General features: G+C 35.3%; 1 pseudogene; it reads right to left on the bottom strand.

The window, feature by feature from the left end:
- Positions 1 to 16,390: 16,390 nt before the first annotated feature.
- On the bottom strand, positions 16,391 to 17,778 carry LOC119867105 (annotated as a pseudogene).
- Between the last annotated feature and the right edge of the window lie 819 nt (positions 17,779 to 18,597).

Raw genomic sequence — 18,597 nt, 5'->3', positions numbered from 1 at the left:
AAACTCATTTTTATCATCTTTAGATTTAGGCTTTGAATAATTCTTTTCAAGGATAATTTCAAACAATGGGTGCCAGTCTTTGATATTTTTACTTTTATCAATTCTATAGTCACTGCCTTGCTTGGTTGATCTCACTGTATTTACCATCCATCCTAGAATGTAGTATAAGCCATTTAAAAACTAGTTATGGTACAAAATATATTACAGATATGTTAATTTGACAAAATGTCCAAATAAAATATCAGTTTACTTTTTGAATAATTTCAAATCCTTAGACAAATACTTAACAGTAAGAAAAATAAGTTTTAGGCCCTGTCTTCCCACTATTGATTTTTGTGTCAAAGTGTATTATTTTATTGTTTTGTGGAAAACCATCAAGAAAATAATTAGATTATTTGTAGCTTTTAATTGGGCAATATTCAAATGAAATAAAGTAAATGTGTTCAATACAGACAAGTTCACATATAGTTCTTCCTGAGAATGGCCCCTCCACCCTCCAAGATTTCCACAAGCCTTATTCTCTCACACACATTTATGTCTTCCAGAGAAATTAAACTTTCTTTGATTTCTAAGTCCTTCTTTAATAAACTGTAGCCACTTCTGTCTTGACGTAGCATGAGTATTAGGTCTGTGGCCATTCATCTAGTTATTTGTTCTGATCCAAGTGGACAATAAAACTTTTCTTCTCTTTCTGCGAGGGCCAAGTGGTTGCAGCCTGGATGAGGTTAAGCTAGGTTAAGCTCAGGTGCCTGGGAGACTTGTGTGCTGTCTACTTAGGTACTTATACTCCAGAAAGAAGACACTCCAGAACTTGTAGCCATCTCTGGGTTGTCAACAGCAAGTCTCACTGGGTTATCTGGCTCCCAGACAGATTTTATTTGCATAGCTAAGGATAAGAGTAAAAAGGAGAAAGGGAGGAGAAATAGTCATCTCTTTCTCCTCAATAGGCAGAGAAACTCATTTTTCCTTATCTCTTACCTGTGGAGTGGTCTCACTACTGGAAAATTAGTTCCCACCCTCTCTGGCTGGTGTCCATTGAATCTCCCAAAGAGAAAGGTCAGAGACAAAGAAGCTTGAGTACAGCATGTTTATTAATACTGTAATGTAATAATCAAGAAATCTGATCTGGAATGCCTCCTGAGCACATTAATTAATATGATGAATATTAAAAACCCAACACATCTCTTCTCAACTATTGTACCTTCAGACAGGAATTTCCCAATCCATTCTATCTAAAATAATCATCACTCATAGTCATTCATTCTCTGTCCTTTCCCTGTTATTATTTTAATGCTTATCTAAAATTACATAATTTATTTCTGTTTCTTATTTTCTGTATTTTTCACTGGTTTGTAAACTCTATGAGGATTTCGATTTTGTATTATTTTACTCTGCTGCTAGTGCAGCATACCTGCCTTGTCTAATAATGTTAGGTTCGGGCACCGTTTAGATTTCTGGAAGCGATATCAAGCCTATTTTAGCTCATTTGACTGTACATTCATATGATTCATTTTGATTATATACATTATTTGTCAGAAAATAGAATCTCCAAAGGTATCCATATATGCAATTAAACATAAATATTTAGGGAAGCTTTTGAAGGAGACAAAGCTAAACCATTCCTTTATATATGCTTACATGTATATTTATATATGGAGATGGACATCTTGCTATAGACTGAATATGTCTGCCAAAATTCACGTGTTGAAACCTATTCCCCAATGTAATGATATTTGGGACTGGGATTTTGAGAAATGATAAGGACACGAGGGCAGAACTCTCAGAAATTGGAATAGTGCCTTTATAAAAGACTCCAGAGAGTGCCTGAACCTCTCCACCACGTAAAGAAACAGGGAGAAAACAGCTCTCACTAGATACTAAAACTCCTGGCACCTTAATTTGGAACTTCCAGCCTCTGGAACTCTGATAAATTTCTATTATTTATTAGCCACCTCGTCTATGATATTATAGTAGCTTAGACTAAAAGAGATTTCAAATTTCAAAACCTAACGGGGTCAGGCAGGAAAGCAGTATGTACAACAATAGGAGAGAAGCTCACAGGAGGACTTTTGCCTTATTTAAGAGGGGTAGCACTTGTTGAAATAGAGGGTATGGTTGCTGTGTGTTGATGTAAGTTCAAAGTTGATATACTTATGACTTTTTAAGGAAAGCTGGGAATAGGAATTTTTTAAAGATTTTATTTATTTATTCATGAGAGACAGAGAAAGAGAGAGAGAGAGAGAGGCAGAGACGTAGGCAGAGACACAGGCAAAGTGAGAAGCAGGCTCCATGCAAGAAGCCCAACGTGGGACTCGATCCCAGGACTCCAGGACCACGCCCTGGGCCAAAGGCAGGCACAAACCGCTGAGGCCATCCAGGAATCTCCTGGGAATAGGAATATTGATGTGAAATTTTGTGATATCCATGTATTCATTGGCCAAAGAAACTCATGACTGCTAGAGGACTGTAATGTTCATACTGCAGCTTTGCAATTTCTCTGTTGAGGCAATGAGATCGTTATGTCCTCCCACCATTTGGGGCCTTTCTAGATTTATTGTAATTTACTCATACTTTAGTAATGCACTATTGGTCTTCTGGAGGGAAATAATGAAAAATCCAGTTATAAAATTTACTACCATATTTAAAGAAACTTATTGATCTTTGCTTAGTGTATTTTCTTTGAGAAACCTCTCAGGCTACCCTGCACTTTTAATTCTGATTATTAGGTGAACAGTGGGAATCAGGTAATAGAAAATGTTATTTTTGTTTGATAGCTGTGAGGAGTTTGTATCAATCAATCTCAAGAAAACATATAGAATAATTTGGCATATGTTTTCAATAGTAGTTTGAATTTATTTTATCAATTAGTTCTTGTTGGATATAGGAAATACTCCCTAAACATCTAATATGATGTTCTATTTTATTATTATAACTACCTATGACATATTGATGCATTTGTACAATTTATAAAGACCTTTGGTATTATCTGTGTTCTTTACTGCTATATCCCTAGGAAACGGAAGAAAACTTAACAACCTAACATGTGATAGGTTCTCTGGAAACATTTGCTAAATTAACAACAAAAAAAAATGTGTTGTATTATAACTTAGATGGCTAATAAGTGCCCTACTAAACATTGCTAAGAACCTTCCAAACAGATGATAAACACAATTTTTAAAGATATGACAGATATAGTTGTCATCTTATAGATGAGGAAATTGAGGCTCAAAATGTATTCAGTGTCACATACTTCATATAATGATGCAAGTCATAAAAGTCTGTGTATATTCATTTTTTGTTATTTCATGTTGTCAAATGACCTTGATATTATAATTTGCATACTATGTGTTTATGGAAGTGATTGTAATCACTTTAGATCTTTTCTGCAGAATAATATAGAATAGGAAAAAAAGAAGAGAGAGTGGAAGGAAGGGAGGGGGCAGGAAAGGCAGAAAAGAAAAAGAAGACAGGCAGGCATCATGCTTCATAGAGAGTACATGCACTGGGTAAACTAATTAAAAAAAAAAAGCACAGTACTTGGAAGCCAGGATTCGTGATAATAATTGGAAATTTAATATTCAGGAAACACATAATTAAAATTATATGTTTTATTTTTTATTGAGTTAACTAAGGACTTCATTTATATAGAAAATGGAAGACCTATCCCTTTAGAGTCTCTATGCATTACTTCACATACTCCGCTGTTTCTCTGTCCAGTATGGAATTCCTATTTAGAAATATAGAGGTTTAATTATAATCATGCTCTAAGAATTTCTGGATGATCAATATTAACATGAGTGCCAAATCCTAACTAAAAGGAAAAAAAAATCTGTAATGTAATTTGATTTCATTCTTAAGTAAGACTCTTACTATACATGTATATTTCTAAGTAATGGATATCTTTAGAATTCTTCTAAACTTTTATTCCAATTAGGCAATAAGAAATTATTAGAATATGATTAAACCAAGATATTCTGTGGAGCACTTTCAGGAGAAAAATTGGCAACTATTTTTTTTTCTATTCATATAAAATGCTTATGATCAACATAATAAGTAAAGTAAAATATATAGAAGATAAAAAGCCTCCATGATCTAACCATTTAGAATAACCACCAGTCCTATAGTATACTTCTTCTAAAACAATACATATGCTTATACTCACACAGTGTATTGTATACAAGATTTTTTATTCTCATGCCATTTATGAATATAATCTGATGACTGCCTTGGGTAAAAGTATCCTTATAAAATATCCAGTGTTAAATATCTGATAGTATACAAGTTATTAAATATACAGAACTAATCATTTTTAGAATATAAAATGTTACTTCAAAATTAAAATATTGCATAATGTGAGACATTTGACTCCTTTGTGAATGTCTATTAAAGTTCTTGAAATTTATCTTTAAGTTGTCTTCCAGAAGCCTCCCACAGTTTACTATAATAAAGAATCTGATGTCATTTTTTATTTTTGACTATTTGATATTGGAGCTCTACTCTTCTCTCTCCTGCCCCACATCTGGGCAGGCGGATAAGCAAGACCCTGAGCTCCCTCCATTGGTGCTGGTGGTAAATTTAAACCATTCAAACCCAGGTCCAGCAAAACCTTCACCTAGGCTCTGACATCTGGCCACAATAAAAAACAAAACCAGCTGTCTTCACTCATGCTTTACTCAGGATCTGACCTGATCACTTCTCCTTGGGGAATCATTTTGCTGTTTACTCTGAGTAATAAACTTTATGTTACAACTATCAGTGCCTTTGGGTCATTCTTTCTAAATTTATATATTCCTGTGGAGAGGTGTCTGTGTGTATGTGGGATGGGGGTTGAGGGTTGCGGCACAAAGTCCAGCAGGGGATGCCAGGACTTCAAATACAACTTCTGCATTACATACTTTATTTTACTACACTTTTGTAAACTTGATGAGTATAAATAGCTTCATATTATTTTAAATGGCTAAGGAAGATAATGTATGACTATATGCTTACATTTAACATTTTAAATAAACTCATCTGTTAGAGGAGGTGTAGACTATTTTAAAATAAATGCACTGAAGGAACAATCTATTTTCATATGTGGTATATGAGAAACATTGCCTTCAAGCCACAGTTTCTACACATACCATCTGCTGTTATTTAATGAGAGTCTATTTGATCTGAATGATGCAGATAATTGCTTCAATCTTTCATTTCACTTGTCATTTTGCAAGTGCAGTTCTAAAAAGATAAAATGAAAATAAATTGGCCTTATTTGGGAAAAAATAAGGGCCTATTTATTTTTCTTCAGCCAAACTCAATTTTAGCAACATTTTTGCTTTCAGTAACCGATGTTTGTTTTAAGAAGAAATGCATATCCATTTCCTATATTCAAAATGCAACAACAGTTAAAATGTTTTACATTTTATCTTTTAAAAAGATTTTATTTATGTATTTGAAAGAGAGAGAGAGCAAGCATGCAAGCATGGAAGGGGAGCTGAGAGGAGAACCCAACTTGGGGCTTCATCTTAGCACCCTGAGATCATGACCTGAGCCAAAACCAAAAGTCAAACACTTAACCAACTGAGCCTCCCAGGTGCCCCACATTTTATTTTTTAATTTAGAAAAATTTTGTATATCTCTTTTCAGAGTTTAATTAAAGGGTAAGATGGAAGGTCATTGGTTTTAATTGTGAAAATATATGTGTTGTTATCAGAAGAAAAAAGTGAAAAATCATGAAGGAAAATTGAAACAAAGTATATAGGTGGAGGCTTCCCAAAACAAGAGTGAATTCTCAGGAGGAGTGGAGGCGAGATCTACAATGACAAGTTCATAGGTCAGTCCAGTTTCAGATATGTTTTGGGGTGATTTTAACATGATTGAGAATATGTTTGAAGAAGCTCACCTCATGAAATTTTAGTCCTTACCTTTACAGTAAGAAGCAGGTAGAAGAGAAGACAGTTCCTTCTCTCTCTCCATCTCTGCCTTTCTCTTTCTCTGTCTCTGTCTCTCTGTCTCTGCCATAAGATTTCTTGGTAAAAAGGTGGCTATCTGCAAGCCAGGAAAAGAGCTGTCACCAGAACTCAACCATGCTGCCCCCCTGATCGACTTCTAGCTCCTAGAACTGTGAGAAAGCCACTCTGTCTATAGTATTTTGTCACAGCAATCTGAACTAATTCATAAAGTCTGAATGAATTTGGGTCATCTCCATAAGTGTTTTTAATAGTGAATGACTATCAGTGAGTGACTTCTCTCAAAGTCACTGAGGTGCCAGCTTGGCCACCCTCACACCCTCACAACATCATCTCATAGCTTCCCTGAACATAAAATCACTGCTCCCAAATGGTCATGGGAGCTTGGTTATCCTCATCTGTAAAATAGAATTCATTTGCCTACTACCTCCCACCTAGGAATCATCTGTCCAGAAAAAGAACAAGATCAAATAAAATCAGAAAGTCTAGAAGACAGAAAAGTCTAATTATCAATTTGCCAACAATTTCTGGCACCTCTCCTACCCTGCAGAAACTCTGGCTGCCTTGGTTGCATCTCCAGGTTTCAAGAAGCCCCTCTGTATTTAGGACTTAGAAAACGTGTTTTATTTATTTTTTTAAAGATTTTATTTATTTATTCATGAGAGACACACACACAGAGAGAGAGAGAGAGAGAGAGAGGCAGAGATACAGGCTGAGGGAGAAGCAGGCTTCATGCAGGGAGCCTGACTTGGGACTCGATCCCGGGACTCCAAGATTAAGCCCGGACCAAAGGCAGGCGCTAAACTGCTGAGCCACTCAGCGATCCCCAGAAAACTTGTTTTAACCTCAGTTTTGCAACTTATTAGCTGGAAACCTTTGGTTACATAATTCAAGCTCTTCTGAGTTTCATTTCTTCATCTATAAAAATGGGGTTGTATTGATTGGGCTGAATAACAAGGATATAGTAACTTAGCATTTATTTTATTAAAAAAAAAACACCTTACAGAGTACATGGTACCAAAAAAAAAAAAAAAAAAAAAAGGTTTTTTTATGAAGGGCTGGTTATTTCAAATTCCTGAGCTAGAAATTAAAACTTTCCCTTACCAAAGTTGTAAAAATCCAGAGTGGCATAAAAATGTGGGATGTGGGAAGCATTCTCAAGTCAGCATGTCCAAACTTCTATCCTTACCTCCGAGTCACTTGCAAAGGAGCTCTGCTGAAACATTTAGATTTTTTATCTTCCTGCTGGAGCCAAGTCCTTCAGACTCTAACTCCTTAATATGGCTCTGATCTGCCCACTTACCTCCTATGCTGCTGCCCTGGCTCCATCCCTATCATTTCTCGTCTGGTCTTCAAGATTACAGAGTAATGAAAGAAATAAGTTAATCTAAGTTAAATTTCAACAGTTGTAGGTGCTGATCAACATATATAAATATACAGAAAATAATTTAGTTCTGATTTTAGAAATTGTGGAGTGATAAAATTTATTTTGCAATATTTAATTACTATATAAGCTTTATGACATCAATGTATATTTCATAGTGTTTGAAGATACTATGTACTTTTGTTATATTATATTATATTATACGTTTGTTATATTAACAAAGGTTGCTTCAACTTTACATTTTTAACCCAACAGTTTTTGAAATTCTGAAAACTTGACCTTGAAGTATCACATTTTTATTACTTTCTGTAAACAGAAGGCTAATGATTAATTAAAAATGATTTTATAGAGGTATTGTAGAAATTCTACATAATTCAAAGGTTTGCAAATAAGCAATAATATAATTTGTAGCTCGTTGTATTTTGTGGGAAGGACATTGGTTAAATGTACAGACTACAGAGTCATATTTCCCAAGTGTAAGTTCTGGCTTGACTATCTGACAGATTTCAGACTTTAAGAGATTTCAGACTTAAGTTAACTTTTCAAGTTCCTCAGTTCTTTCATCTTTAAAATGGGGATAAAATAAGCACTCTTTCAAGGATTGTTTTGTGGATAAAATAGTGTGAAGCACTTACAATTGTGACTCATACATGGAGTATCATTCATCTTTTGATAAAAAGCTTTTTGTTCTTTTAACTCTTTCTTCTGTGGGAATATACTTTAAACATTTTAATAAATTCAACTTCACAGATTTTGCATATGCCTAGAGTGGGTTTTTGCCTTCCCATTTATATATATATATATATATATATATATATATATATATATATATATAATTTTGGAAAAACTTTTCAAGTAAGACTAAAATATGTGCAGAAATGATTGAAGACCAAATCCAATGAGAACAAAGCTTATTTATTCAGAGCTTGCTGTAGCAAGGGAGTCACCCACCATCATTTAGGTTTTGGCAGAAACTTAAAGGCAGGCAAAAAAGTTCATAGTAGGAAAAAAAAAAGAAAGCTCCAGACATGCCCTGGATAAGGTTCTTGTGATGGAGCAGCTGAAGGTGGACTTACTAGAAGTGGGCATCGTATGTAGTTGGTTAGTGATACATAGTTGACTTTCATTGGTTGATCCTACATAGTTGGCAAGAACGAATATTAGAGAAGCTATGAGTCATTAATCAAGTTCTGGCTATTTGGGTCAATTATTACAGAGGTTTTTGTTTGGTTTTTTGAATTGTTATTAGAAACAGTGGTCTAACTTCTTATTAATTTGACTTACAGATAGAAGACCAGCTTATGATAGATAATGAGTGGTTTTCCTGGCCTGGTTGCTGCAGGTTGTGAGTCAGGATTCTATTTTTGTATATGAAATGGCTATTGTCCTTTTGTGTATTCAGTCTTATATGTTTCAGTCATATATAGGAATAAATTTCCAAAATTCTCAAAGTCACAGAGTTTGTAATCACAATAATTTTTAAGTATATAATTTGTTTTAATTATAGGAACAAGTTAATAATGCAATTAATATTTTAGCCAAATAAGTTTTATTATTCAATGTATGTAATTAGTAATTTTATTAATGATATATTTTTCTGTTAATGTCCTTGGTTTTAATTAGTTTGTTATATACTTTAGTAATTTTGCACAAAAAGATGAATAATTTTAGGAAAGAATGAGCAGGTGTGTTATTGCTGTTTATATGTGTGCATCTATAGTTACAAAATAAATCACACATCCTTAGGATATTAAGTACTGAAACTAAAAAATCTATGCAACCATTTTCTAAAAGTCTTACTAATTTGGGAGGCATTCCAAATACCCACCAGACTTATTCTTGAGACAAGATTGAAATGTTCTCTTTTTTTCCTCATTTATCCAATGCTGATAAAATAAATTTCTAAAAAAAAAAAAAAAAAAAAAAAGAAAAAAAAAAGTATACAGAAGACCCTTATAGGGCATAAAACATTTCTTTATTTGAAAGGAATAGAAAGAAAATATTTTAAGAGAGGTAAAATTTTTTTAAAGCTTATAATTCCTTATTTCTTTAGAGACACACAGTGAGAAACAAAATGTGCTACCTTCACAGATGAACTCTTTATTTACCTATAACTTATGCAATTGGGTTGATTCATTTTATCAAAGAAAAAGCCCAGTGAACAGTAAATAGTTCATATTAACAATAAAAAAAGATACAAAGCCATTTATAATGGGTAACAAGGAAACATTCAGTTTAGTAATAAAGCATAATAAATCATCATTATCAATGATGACTGAAAATTAACTTTTAGAATGACTGTTTTGGTTGAGGTTAAGCACTGCGATGAAGTGCTATGCACTGATAATCTTTGGCCTTTTGGTTGTATAAAGGGCTTCTTTATTTCTGGAAGTGCAGCTGTAAAATAGTAAAATTAAATTGAGCTAAAGAAACCTCTTTCCAGTATTTATGCCAAACCACTTAGAAGCAATATTAAATCATCATTTGAATAATTTATGGATGGTGATTGTCATAATGTGATGCGTGGTTTGTGATTATGGGCACCTTTTTTTTTATAAGGCTTCCAGAATTACTTTCAGGAAATAAATCCAAGGTTAAAACTCAGGGCACCTAGTCTATGGCTAAGCCTAAGGCAATGCTTTTAGGGGAGTCAAGTGCAACTGGCCTTAGTCAATATTTTATGATCCCAGGTTCTAATTCTAAATGACCTGGCTTGTTCGACACACTATGAATACTTAATGTATATAAACTCACTTTTTATTATATATTTCTTTTTTCTTTTTTTTTTTAATTTATGTATTCATGAGAGATACACAGAGAGAGGCAGAGACATAGGCAGAGAAGCAGGGTCCCTGCAGAGAGCCTGATGCGGGACTTGATCCCAGGACCCCAGGGTCCCCACCTGAGCCAAAGGCAGATGCTCAACCAGTGAGCCGCCCAGGCATCCCACTTTTTATTCTATATTTCTTGCTTCACTTAATCTAAAACAAATGCAGAGTCAAGCAACTCTTCATGTAAAGGCAAAAATCTTGTTAAAAGAACATTTTAGAAAAGGAAAAAAAAATTGACTCCTCTATAAATATAAAAACGAACAATCATGAAAGAGTTTAGTTAATTCGTTCAATGAAGGAAGTAGGAAGACATAACCAGGCCAAAAGAGAATAAGAAGTGCAGACATATTTATGTAAAGTTATAACAGCTCAAAGACAATAGGAGTTTAAATCAGGTATCCCAGCATCACATGCTGGATGTAAACAGTGCCATTGTAAAATAGCTCCGGACAGTGAAAGACTAGAATCAGGTCTGGAGAAGAATATCCTCTAGGCCATACATAGATTTCATTAAATCACATTTCTTTTCTGTAATTCACTTGCCATTAACACTGAAATATTAAGTTTTTGACATTTATGCAACTGAGCTCTCCAGGTATTTAGTTTAAAATATCCTTGATAATTAATGTTCTGATTTGCTGAGGTAGTTGATTAAAATAGACATGCATCATTTCAGACCCTGTGTCCTTTGAGAGAATGAATACACAAAAAAAGGCCAGACAACATATTACAGTAGACCTTGGACCCACAAACTCTATAGTAACTGTTTTAGGAAGCCAAACCATAACCTGTGAAGCAATCAGCCTCAAAAAGTCATAATCTATCAATGACTGCCACCTCCTCTCTATTTTTGGCCCTACTTCTATTCCAGCTCAGGACTAACTTAGAGAAATCCAAATATGTTCTCCAAACCAATCACAAGAGAAGGCCTGCTTCTAGATAGCTCGCCCACAGCTTCCCTGTTCCAACAACTTCCCATCAAAATGTACCTGGAGCCTTCCCTTTTATCAGTGTAGAATCTTCACTCCAGTGCCTGTGATAAAAGGGATGTGCAAAATGCAAATGATGGTGCCTGACTCCTCTGTTACAGCAAGTTTTGAATGAATAGCTTATGTTTGTTCTGAAGCAGAGTGGTCTTTGTTTACCTAGATACCCCACAACTCTGAAAATTAGTCAATATTAGTGAACTTAGAGGGAGAAGTGAACTGAAATAGTGAACATTAAATAGTCAAAAATCTAACCTTTGAGGCACATTTGTAGTGTTTCCTGATTTCCTATGTTATAAATATTCTGACCAGGGTTAATTTCAAGTTATCAGCATAAAATCCAGACTGTATTCAGAGTTGGGAAGAAATATATGGGAGCACCACATTATATAGTATTTCTACAATACAGGATAATATATACAGTTGGAGATATGATAGGTATAAATAACTTCTAGGCAATAAATAATAAAATGTGGTAAAAATAATTAGTAAGTAATGAGTTGCAGGTATATTTTACTCATATTTTAAATATAATTTATTTTCCAGTAGGTATAATTTAATTTTTAATAACTGGCTTTCAAAATTCCTAAAAATCTAATAATCAACACTCACATGCAGTTCTAGGATGACAAGTTTCAGGAGATCAAGACCAGTCCAAGAGATGGAGAGAGTGGATAGAAAGATTAGGAAAAATAAAGAGGTACGTGGGCACTAGAACAAAAAAATGATGGATAGGCCTATATGCAGAATTTTGCTGTTTTTCTGGATGGCAAAGAAACCACTACAAGGTTTTGAGCAGATAAGGGACATGGTCAATTATTTTCAAGTGACTAGATTAAATTTCTGATAAGGGTCAAAACTGTTGAACTTGAGCTTCTAGGAGGATAGGATTGTATTAACTGAGACAGGGAAGCAGAGGGTAAAACATGATGTCGCATTAACTTTAGAACGTGTTCAGTTTAAAATGGTATTATACAAGTGGGAATGTTGAGTAGGTGTTAGATACATGAATCTGGTGTTTAAGTGTTCAAATAACTATATAATGAAAGGCTTTACTCCCAAATGACTTTAATAATAAAGGCTTAATTGTAATTTAATTACCAGAAAGATAGGATAAGCAGTGGTTTGCATTAAGTAGGAAATGTTTAAATGATTGCCCATGTGCATACATAATTAGCAGAATCCTCTTTGGGTGGACAGCTATAGAGGGACATAAGTTAATGTTGCTGATGACAGGTTTAAGAAATACCTTCTTTGTAGTTTCAAATGCTGTATTTCAGCATTAATTCCCCAGGGGTTGATGAAGGCCACAGTCACTCAGGTAAATTCTGTGCTTTCCAACATGTGCTCTATCTCCTCACTGTCCTCAGAGAAGAATAGCAAGATACATGGATGTCTTGGTTTATCCACCCAGTTACAACATGAAATAACTACAAAATGTATTTTGTAATGATTGCTATTACTTACACACAGGCATAGACACATTGTTTGTTTTTTCCAACCACACATTATTAATTTATTTTAAAATCTGAGTGTAGGTAACACACAGTTACATTTGTTTCAGGTGTACAACTTAGTGATTTGACATGGTGATACATTGTTCTCTGTTCCCCATGAGTCTAGCTACCCTGTGCCCCATTACACCACTATTACCATGTCACTGACTATGTTCCTTCTGCTCTGATTTTATTTCTATGACTTGCTCACTCCATAACTGAAAGCCTGTCTCTCCCTCTCTCTTTCCTTCACTCATTTTGCACAATTCCCATCCCCCTTCCCTCTGGCACCCATCAGTGTGTTCTCTGGATTTATAGGTCTGATTCTGCTTTTTGTTTGCTTTTTCAATTTTTTGTTCTGTTTTAGATACCAATTAGGAGTGGAATCGTATATTTATTTTTTTTCAGTCTGAGTCATTTCACTTAGCATAATGCTATCCATATTGTCTCAAATGGCATGATCTCATCATTTTTATGGCTGCATAACATTCCTTTGTTTATATATACCACTTTTCCTTATCCATTCTAAGTGATGGACACTTAGATTGTTTCCATATATTGGCTATTATAAACAATGCTGCGATAAACATAATGGTACATATATCTTTTTCAAATTAACATTTTTGTTTTCTTTGGGTAAATATCTAGGAGTGGATATATAGTTTTTTTTTTTTAAATTCTGTGTTTACATTTATCAACAAATTTTTTTTCAGGGTCCTAAAAACAAAATTCCACCTATTTTCACAATGAGAATTTATTCTTCCCCAGTCTGTCTCAACCAGAAATTTTTAAAAAGAACATTAATATTCCTATAAAAATTTCCTAGCCATTATCTAACCTAATACTTAGAATGATTGCATGAAGTAAATTTTATTTTGATTAGTCTTACCAGTTACAGCTTTGGAGGCCTGGACATGAAGATATTTTCCTGACTATCATCCTTTTTGTCTGATCTTATTTGCATAAGTCTCTCTTCACTTTGACTCCCACTACAGAGTGGTAACCAATGGTTAGACTCTGGTAGGAACCCTGGGCTCTGCTTACAATGTCTTAGTTCTGATTCATAATACCAAAGTGTCCCCAATTCCAGGCATATAGGGAAACCACACTTCTACATTGTGCAGAAGAGGAATAAGTTATTCTTATTCTCTGTTAAATGCAGTCTTATTCTGGGGACTTACAGATACCTATTTGCTTACATTCAAAGCCAAAGAAGTAGAATATTTTTAAAAATAAGAAATAAAATGCAATGTCCAAAGAAGGAAGTTACCATAGTAGGTTGGATAAAGCAGGAAAGTCTTTGATGGAGAAAGCAATATTGAATTTGACTTGGGTGAATAAAATATCAACATGTAGAAACAATAGCAAGAGTTCACTAGGCAGAGAGGTATAGGATGCACAAAAATTCAGATGTTGGGAAAAGAGAGAATGTTTGGAAAGCAAGCAATCAAATTTGACTGGAATGAAGATGGATATAGAGGAACAGTACCCAGTACGTCTGGAAAATATTTTAGAGTGACATTATTGGGAGGCTGGACAGCTAGTGTGAGGTCCTTCCATTTTAATAGCGATTGTAATTCTTTCCAGGTTTTTCTGTTTAAGAATTGATATGATATTGCAATACAATTTTGGTATATAATTAGTTGGATGTTAACACTGCAGAACCTCAATCAAGACGGTGGCAGGGAGAACTGAAGAATGAGTGGCAGAAGGAATTCTAGAAGTAGAAGCCGCAGGAGTTGGAAAATAATTGGATCTGAGAGATAAACAAAACTGAACAACATCAACTGTGGAGTTTTAAGCCAGAGGGACAGAGAAGGGTGCTGCTGCAAAGAGAAACAGGGAAGCTGGGAACAGAAGCAGATGTGGGGGAGTAGAAGTCCAGTTTTGCACGTGTTGCATATTAAATAGACAGCATCTGGGCCTTGGGCATCTACACCCCTTGAATAATAAATGATAAAGACAGGCTGATAATCATGTACCCTGAGTGTTTTCAAATAGAAACATTCATTGAAACCTGTGAACACAGATACGATTCTACTGGACCTAAAGGGAAGGTTAAAGGTAGTTCTTAATCTTTTCTGCAGTGTCCAAGACACCTCCCACTTTAAAAAATACCTTATATTTTGAACTTCGTTTTATCCATTTGTGCCATTTCTTTATGAGAGTGAAACTGGTTATCATAACAAGTTTCTTTCACACCGATGAATTGGCAAGACTCACAAGTGCCCACCCAATACCCTTTTTTCTTTCTTACCACAAAATTCTGTTTTTTGTCAATAAGGCCAGCTTTAAGAAATTCAATAATTAAAAAAAAAAAAAATGTTTCTCACCTTCTTCTGTTGTGTCACATATTTTGGCCAATGAGAAGAAAGAAGTCCCAGAGAAACGTCCAGGGACTCAGGGGCATGCCTTCCTTCTGTTCTTTATTCTCTCCTTTCTTTGTGCCTGAAACATTGATGTGATGGCTGGAGATCTGGCAGCCATGTGGAGAACATAAAAATGAGACTTAACACCAAAATCAAGGAAGGGAAAGATGTTAAGGCACCAATATCCCCTAATGGCACTTGACCTTCTGTTCTAATTTAGAATTCTCTGGTCTGAATTTTCTATACTTGAAAAAAACATTGCAGTTTTCATTTGCTCAAGATACTGTTTTGGACTTCTTGTTGTTCCTAGCTCAATACAATTCTGATTAATTAATTCAATTGGTTTCCTATGCCAACCTGCCATAATGTGATTATGTGGATTTATTTATCATCTCCATAAGATACGTGTCAGTTTTAAGGGCAAACAGTATCAATATCACATGGTAAGATACGTGATTGAAGTCACCTAACAGTGTACATTAAACTAGACATAGAGTTTTGTCTTGTTTTCAAAAGTCTGCTTTATGGATGACAGGGCTGATTATTACCTTTAAATGACTGCAGTTCCCTCTTGCAATCACCATGGTTAATGAGTAGGAACAAACATGTATTCATCTAAGTAAATATTCTACCAATCACAGATACCAACTGAGAAGGCAATGTCTTGATGTCCTTTGATTTCATATTTCTAGCATCCTTGCTTGGTGCACTGTGAAATGTATGCAGATAGACTAGGGGAGGAGAAAAAGCAATTTGACCAACTAGTGGTTTGCTCCCTTTGAGATAGGCAGCATATGGAAAATCGTGACAAATTGGAGATCTGGAGGCATGAAGAAACATATTAAAAACAGAAAACCTGATTACCTTAAGTAATATATCATTTTTTATGTTTTTATCTTCTGTGCACAGTAATCAGTGATGTTAAAAAAAATAACTGCATCTACTCTATTACAACCCAAAGAGGAAAAAGCACAAAGCAAGTGCAGGTTTAAATATTAAGGGCATTCTGAAACTCCCAAGCTAGTGGCTCTTTTTTTCTTCTCTTCTTTTCCTCATTAAACTTTTGTTATAATGGGTCTCAAAATTCTGTGACAGATTCGTGGTCAAGTTGTTTCTATTAAAAAGTACTAATTTTATGCAAAAAAAATAAAAAAATAAAAAGTACTAATTTTAAAACTAATAACTTAAAACTGCCACCACTCCCCCCCCTACACACAAATGGTCCGCAAAACATTCTCCTTTCCTTCTCAAGGTTTTACAATGCGTTATCATTAACCAATATTTTACTATTAAACTTAAATGGCCAATTAACACAGTTCTGAGGCCATTCTTCTGTCACTGATTAAGACTAGAGTGGCAGGTGTTGGGGACAATATTCATTTAACCTTCTGAGCTTCCTGGGCAGACTTGGAGACGTGGCCAGCTCCAGCTGCCTTCTTGTCCACTGCTTGAATGACACCCACAGTAACTGTCTGTCTCATGTCATGAACAGCAAAACAGCCTAAAGGAGGATAGTCAGAGAAGCTCTCAACATACACAGGCCTAAGCCAAGAACCATATCAACAATGGTAGCATCACCAGATTTCAAGAACATAGGACTATCTTCCAGCTCTTTTCCAGAACGATGATCTACTTCCGCTCAGCTAACTTGGAAGCAGTGTGAGCTGTGTGAGGATCAAGCACAGGTGCTATCCAGCACTTATTTGGCCTGACTGGTTCAGGATAATCCCATGAGTCATGAAGCCAACTGCTTCCATTGGTGGGTCATTTTTGCTGTCACCTGCCACATTGTCACATGGAACTTCTTTGATAGATATACTCTTGACATTGGAGCCCACATTGTCCCCAGGAAGAGCCTCCCTCATAGATTCATGGTCCATTTCAACAGACTTTACTTAAGTTGTAACATTGACTGGAACAGAAGTGACCACCATGACAGGTTTAGGAATACCAGTCTCCACTCAGCCCTCAAGGACGTACCAATACACCAATTTTGTAGATATCCTGGAGGGTCAGATGCAAGAGCTTGGCAGTTGGACAAGTTCATGGCAGAATGCAATCCAGAGCTTCAAGAAGTGTGGTTCCACTGGCATTCCCATCTTACAGGTGACTACATCCCTTGAAACAAGGCATGTAAGCACTTAGCTCCAGCATATTGTCACCATTCTAACCAGAAATTGGCACAAATACCAACATGTTGAGGTTGTAGTCCATTTTCTTAATGTAGGTATTGGCTTCCTTAATGATTTCCTCATACCTATTCTGGCATTAGGGTGGCTCAGTGGAATTCATTGGGTTAACACCAACAATTATTTGTTTTATACTCAGTGTGTAAGCCTGAAGGGCATGCTTATGAGTCTGCCCTTTCTTGGAGCTACCTGCTTCAAATTCACCAACTTCAGCAGCAACAATTAGAACAGCACAGTAAACCTGAGATATGCCCATAATCATGTTTTGGATAAAGTGTCTGTGTCCCGGAGCATCAGTGATGGTCACAGTCAATAATACTTGCTGGTCTTGAATTTCCACAGGGAGATCTCAACAGTGATACCATGTTCATGTTCAATTTTCAGTTTATCCAAGACCCAAGCACACTTGAAGGCGCCATTTTCCATCTCAGCAGCCTCCTTTTCAAATTTTTCAGTAATTCTTTTGTCAATCCCACTACATTTGTAGAACAGATACACTCGGTATCTGTGGTAGACTTACCCGAATCTATGGTTCCAATGGTGACAATGTTGATATTAGTCTTTCCTTTTTCCATTTTGGTTTAGGTTTAGCAGTGATTTTCAGGACACCTGTGTCCAGGCAGCAAATCTGTTGTGAAAAACCTCTTCCTTTCTCTAATTTGGTTGATGAAGAGGAGAGAATATTGCCCAAATTCACTAAAGTTTGCTTTATATTTTATATTTTTTATATTATAAAATGAACAGAAAAAAATAGAGAACAATTATACTCTGGTGACAGAGAGGGAAGAAGGGAAAAAAAGGGGAGGGAAGGAAGAGGAGGAAGGCAAGGAACACTAGGATAATAAGAAGGAGAAGGAGGATGGGAAGGAAGGAAGGAAGGAAGGAAGGAAGGAAGGAAGGAAGGAAGGAAGGAAGGAAGGAAGGAAAGGATAAAGGAAAGAGACAGCAGAGACTCTTTATGCCAAGTCTGGTTGTGGCCTACTGCTGCTGTAGCTTTCTCCTGTCCCACAAGAAGAGCTCATCAGAGAGTAAAACAACAGGTTTAGAAAGTAGAGCAAAACTTTGAAAAGAATCTACATCCTTAAAGACATTTTTGAGCTGCTAAATTTACGAACTAAAATTTCTCCACGTCCATACTCTTCGTTATGTGACATGATAATTTGTTTCTATTTAAGGTAGGTGAGTAGTCTTCTATTACTTTCATCCAAAAGCAAGTTGAGGTGCAAAGTGTGTATTAACTAAATCCATAGCTAGTAAATGACTATCCTGTATGCTTTGCTTTAGGAGAAGAATTAGAAATTTCTTGTTAATGTTTTTTTTTTTTTTTTTTCCTGTGGAATGAACATACTCTTTATTCTTTGATTTTAGTGGGCAGGTAGATTGGTCTGAAGCAA

The sequence above is a fragment of the Canis lupus genome, chromosome 31 (genome assembly GCF_011100685.1).
Source record: "Canis lupus familiaris isolate Mischka breed German Shepherd chromosome 31, alternate assembly UU_Cfam_GSD_1.0, whole genome shotgun sequence".
Taxonomy (NCBI): Eukaryota; Metazoa; Chordata; class Mammalia; order Carnivora; family Canidae; genus Canis; species Canis lupus.
Note: the sequence above shows the minus strand (reverse complement) of the source record. Positions and strands in the feature narration are given on the sequence as shown.